The sequence below is a fragment of the Dendronephthya gigantea genome, unplaced genomic scaffold (assembly GCF_004324835.1).
Source record: "Dendronephthya gigantea isolate DGI-Jeju-01 unplaced genomic scaffold, DenGig_1.0 000187F, whole genome shotgun sequence".
NCBI lineage: Eukaryota > Metazoa > Cnidaria > Anthozoa > Malacalcyonacea > Nephtheidae > Dendronephthya > Dendronephthya gigantea.
The window spans coordinates 214693-220387 of NW_021163197.1; positions in this window are offsets into that span (position 1 = coordinate 214693).

The window sequence follows — 5695 nt, forward strand, 5'->3', positions numbered from 1 at the left end:
TGACTTACATCTCCGTCGATCATGCCATTGCTCGTTTAGTACAGCTTGGTCCGGGTGCTCTTACGGCCAAATTTGACGTAGAATGTGCGTACCGTAACATCGCTCTCAGACCTGACGAACGTTTCTAATTTGGCAGGTGGTGGCGTGAGTCATATTTCGTCGATTTGGCTCTTCCGTTTGGTCTGCGTTCCGCCCCATTTATCTTTAACTCCGTCGCCGAAATGGTGGAATGGATTCTTAAAGCTAATTATCGCTTTCGTTTTCTACTTCACTACCTTGATGATTTCCTGACCCTTGGCCCCGGCAACTCCACCGAGTGCGCTAGTAATGTAGCCATCGCCAGGTCCTTATTCCTCCGTTTGGGTTTGCCTCTCCATCCCGTCAAAGTGCGAGAGTCCTGCTACTACGTTAGTCTTTTTAGGTGTCACCCAATCTGCTCGGTTGCCATCCGCTAAATTTGTGGCTATCGTAGAGCTTCTCCAAAAATGGAATCGTAAGTCTTGGTGCACTCGTCGAGAGTTAGAATCCCTTATCGGCTCGCTTCACCACGTTACGAAAGTTGTTCCGCCCGGTCGCACGTTCCTCCGGCGTATGATTAATTTGCTCTGCGCTTTTCGTTCACCTACCCACCCTATTCGGCTCAATACCGGTTTCGGCGCAATAATCAGTTTCTTCCGCATGTCATCCGTTCGTTCGCTTCCCGATTTGTTTGTTGCCTCTGATTCCTCGGGAGCTATCGGCTTTGGTGCTATTTGGTCCAACGCTTGGTTTGCCGGTTCGTGGCCCTCCTTCGCACCTTCAACTAATATTACTGCTTTGGAATTGTTTCCCATTGTCGTTGCAGCGTATGTTTGGGGTTATCAGTGGCATCGGTTACAGATCGAGTTCTTATCCGACAACGACGCTGTCGTCGCAATAATCAATTCGGGGACCTGCCGAGACAAGTTGTCCATGCACTTGTTACGCAGACTGGTGTTGGTAGCCTGCCGGTTCCATTTTTCAATTTCCGCGCGCCACGTCCCTGGACGGCAAAATTCGGCGGCTGATTGCCTTTCTCGTTTTCGGTTTCAGGAGTTTCGTCGCTTTCATCCCAACGCGGATCCACGTCCCACGTCTGTCCCTTTGTCTCTGGTGTCGGAGCTGCTCAGCGTCAACTATAGATGCAGTGTGCGGGCTTCCTTGCCTTTGGTTTGGCAGCTTCCTCTCGGCGCACGTATTCTGCTGGCATGAAAAAGTTTTGGGCTTTTTATTCCCTTTTTCCCGCCGTGTTCTCCTTTGCTCCTGCCATTCCTACTTCCGAGAATCAGTTGATGTTATTCATTGGTTGGCGCAATCGCTTTCGCCTGCAACCGTCAATGTTTACCTTGCTGCTGTCCGTTCCTATCATATTGACCTTGGCTTCCCGGATCCCACGAAAGAGAAACCACGGCTTCGTCGTCTGCTTCACGGCATCCGTCGTTCTCGGTCTGGCGTTTCCTCGTTACACTGCCCCATAACCCGCGATCTATTGGATGTTATTCATTCGTCGACGGTTGGTGATCTTGGCGGCTACGATGCAGTTATGTTTTGGTCTGCGTGCTCCCTGGCATTTTTTGGTTTTCTGCGTGTTAGCGAACTCACTTCGGTTGTCCCTTTCGCTCCGTCCCGTCATTTGGCACTAGCTGATGTACACTTCTCTTCTGGTTCGCCAGTGGGCATTCGTCTCCGAATCAAATGTTCCAAGACTGATCCTCTTGGCGTCGGACAGGTCCTGCACATCGGGTCTTCAAACAATCATCTCTGCCATGTCTTGGCGCTTCAGGCTTACCTCGATATGCGTGGCAGCGGCCCTAGTCCTTTATTTCTGTGGTCGGATGGCTTCCCCTTAACTGCTCAACAAGTCAATTTTTTCCTTCGCAAAATCTTGAGGCGGGCTGGCGTAATGGGGAACTACTCATCTCACAGTTTTCGCATTGGGGCTGCTACTTCGATCCGCCGCTGCGGCTGGGATTCCGGATCATCTAATTCAAGCTCTTGGACGTTGAACTAGCCAAGCTTACCTTTGCTACGTTCGCACATCGCCGCAGTCATTTTTCAACGTTGCCCCGCTGCTGTAGGGTTGGAGACTGGTGAAGAAGGTTAACGGTAACCTAACTCCAACCCCTCATCTGGCTTGGAGACATACTTGGAGGAGGTGCCGTTAAAATAGCATGGTTCGTAGAGTTATTATCTGCGCCGAAAACAGCAAACTCAAAAGAAACACCGTTTCACCCCTAGCCCAATCGTTTCGCTCGGATACCGTCTCCATCCCTACCAATCGGCAGCGGGCAAAAATATAGTGTAAGAGCTGGTGTGCTATCGTACTGATGTGAGCCTTAGGATCCGTTAGAACGTTAAAGTAAAAGTTAAATCAATAAAAGCCATTATTGTTGAATGTTAAATGCAATTTAGTATAATTATATGCAAATCACAATGTCTCGCAAATTTCAGGTAATGGATATTAACGACCCTCATTCGCATAAAACAATACGCCTAAAGTGTAATTGTGTTCGTTGTAAGGCCTACCTGATTTAGTGTTGCATGTAGATGTTTTGTTTTCATTTGTTTATGTTTCGAAAGGAGTTAGTTCGTTGTTTTAAAGCGGTGTTATTTGTTCAGTCGTAGTTGTAGCATGCATACGCGAGCTTAATTGCTTCCGTCCTCTAGACAATTAAGCAAACAATATTGTCGGGAAGAAACAAGATTTAATCTGATCTCACCAGGGTAACACCAAATAATAGTGCTTGAAAATGTCAAAAAAACATTCAAGCTAGGAGACAGCTATAAGCAGCACTTGTATACAGGTCAAAGTCTTAAGTTATCTTAAATATTATTATTATTATTATTATATTAAAAAATACACATAAAGTAGCTTAAACAGCTAAATTACAATGTGATTTACAGGTTCATAAAAATAATTTAAGAAATATTACATTTTAGAATTACAATAATTCATACTCTAATCTATATTACAAAGCTAGAAGTAAATTACAAAAGCTATATTTTAAATATTAAGAAACTAATAAAATAGTTAAGAATCATCAATTTTGAGATTGTACTTACGAATCGCATATACTAGAGGACTATTTCTAAAGCGCTCTGTTCTGCATTTAAAATTGTAAATTTTATTTACATTAAGTCTCGTGTCTCTCTCCCGTAATTGACCTACAGTTGGTGGTAGCAAATCATTGAGTTTATGTGAAGGGTCCTTTATATCCTTTATCAAGTTTATGCACATTAACTCTCTTCGACTTTCTAAAGTTTTAATACCACATTCAGTTAATGCTTGTTCATAATTCTTTTCCGGGCATATAATTTTCATTGCACGCTTTTGAATTCTCTCTATATCCCTAGATTGTTCCTCTGTCAAACTCCCATGCCAAATTTGAGCTCCATATTCTACGATTGATCGAATTGCGAAGTATAAATAGTTTTCAAATCATCTCGCGGAGCATTATATCCTTTTAAAATTTTTAAAAGATATAATCGTTTAGCTGCCTTTTTGACAATGTATTCCGTATTTGTTCTCCATTTTAGATCATCGTCTAACCACAATCCAAGTAATTTATAAGAGCTTACTCTTTCTAGGATGCATTCATCGACTTCTGTTGCAGGAATAGCTGTTCTATCCTTTCGAAAGTCGATAATCATCTCTTTGCACTTTTTTGGGTTTAACTCCATTCTCTCAATTTCCGCAAAATTCTTTACCGAAATAATTTTTTGGGGTATATTACCAATTTCCGTGCCAGAGATATGATTGTGAACATCCAGTGCCTCACTAATCGTTGTATCGTCCATGAAGAGAATCGTATCTTCATCCACAACGACATCATTATTTCCATTTCTTACAACAGCTTCTGCTATAGCACTAGGTAACATATTAATTTTAACCACAAAAGCAATAGGTCCCAGCTTACTGCCTTGCGGAACGCCTCCCATAACATTCGCAAAATCAGATACTCCGTTTCCAAACTGTGTAAAATGAGATCTCTCGTCCAGGTACGATGCATACCATTTGATCAGAGCAGGTCTTACACCAATTTCTCGCATGTTTTCTAAGAGTTTATTATGATCGATAAGGTCAAATGCCTTTCGGAAATCCAAAAAGACTATTCTTATCACTCTGTGCAGTTCATCCAATGATTTATGCCACTTGTGTATTAAATTAACCAGCGCATTAATTGTCGATGATCGTGGTAGACCCCCATATTGAGAATCAGAAATTTTTTCATCGGTATCTTCATATATCCACTGAACAGCAAAAGATTCTTGAACCTTTGCTAGGACACTAGTTAAAGCAATTGGTCTTAACTCTTCAACATGTGTACATGGTACAGATTTAGGGATTCCAGATACCTTATATTTTTTCCAGATCTCAGGAAAAGTTTTTGATTGAAAAGATTCATTGAAGATTTCGGTCAAAGGTACAGCAAAATATTTTGTAAAAATCTTCAAGATCTTCAGAGAGGGATCATAAGGACCAGGTGCTTTATTAAGGTTAATTTTACGCAATTCTCGTTGTACCTGTTCGACAGTAATTAGAGGTAGATTTTCTATACATTGAAATTCCAACCAATTTTCGTTCACTTTCGGATAATTCTTAGTTAAGTTTGCAAAATAATCGTTTATATAATGAGCAGACTGCTTATCATCCATCTGAAACCCAGTATTGGGATCCAACATTATTGGTTTAGCTGTTTTCTTGCCGATCAAGCCCTTCATTTGTTTCCACCAAGATTTAGGGTGGTTTTTAAAGTTTGGACTTACTTTATTCTCGTAGAAATCGATTTTCGCTTTCCGAATTTCTGCCGAGACTTGTCTTCTGAGACTTTTCACACGCTCAACTTTTTTATTTTTAAAAGCCATATTCCTTTTAAGAATCAACCATTTTATTTTAGCTGTCATAAAAGGTTTATCCTTACTATAAACTTTAACCGTTTTTTTCGGAAAATATTCAGAAATCATATTCTCAGTGACCTGAAGAAAGGTATTGACTTTTTCATTGATGTCGGAGGTGTAAAGAACCGAAGACCAGTTATAACTTGCTAGTAGAGATTCGAAATTCTCTAACTGCTGCTGTCGAATTTTTCTCACTTTGATTTTAATCGTAGTTCCTTTCTCCGTAATATGAGACTTGGATTTCCAGCTGATGATATTATGATCCGACGTTGACAGTGGGGCTAGGATTTCCGGAGTTTCGTAACAGGCAGCCATGTCAGTGAATATTAAATCAAGGATGTTTCTGTTTCTGGTAGGTTGCGTTACAATTTGTTTAAGATGACAATGCCTCTTTAAACGGTTTTGTTGGAACCCATTACTATCTGGATTGAAATCGCCTCCTAGAATAATTGCCGTATGTGGGCTTTCTAGACAAAGCTGGTCATAACAATTGTTGATATAATCATAGAACTTGTCAATTTCAGATACATTTAGGTTTGGTGGAAGGTATGCGCATCCTACTGCAATCCTTGAAATTGATCTTGGTAACCACTTTGGGCGGATAGTAATCCATAAGCATTCAAACAGTTGATCGTTTAAATCATCACGCGTTTTTAGTGGTATACTTTCATTGACATATATTGCTAACAACCTTAGTCTTTAGTCATAACAACCTTAGTCTTTATACTTCTAGATATTGTGTATGTTGTTTTTTTTGCCACCTATAATAATTATTTCT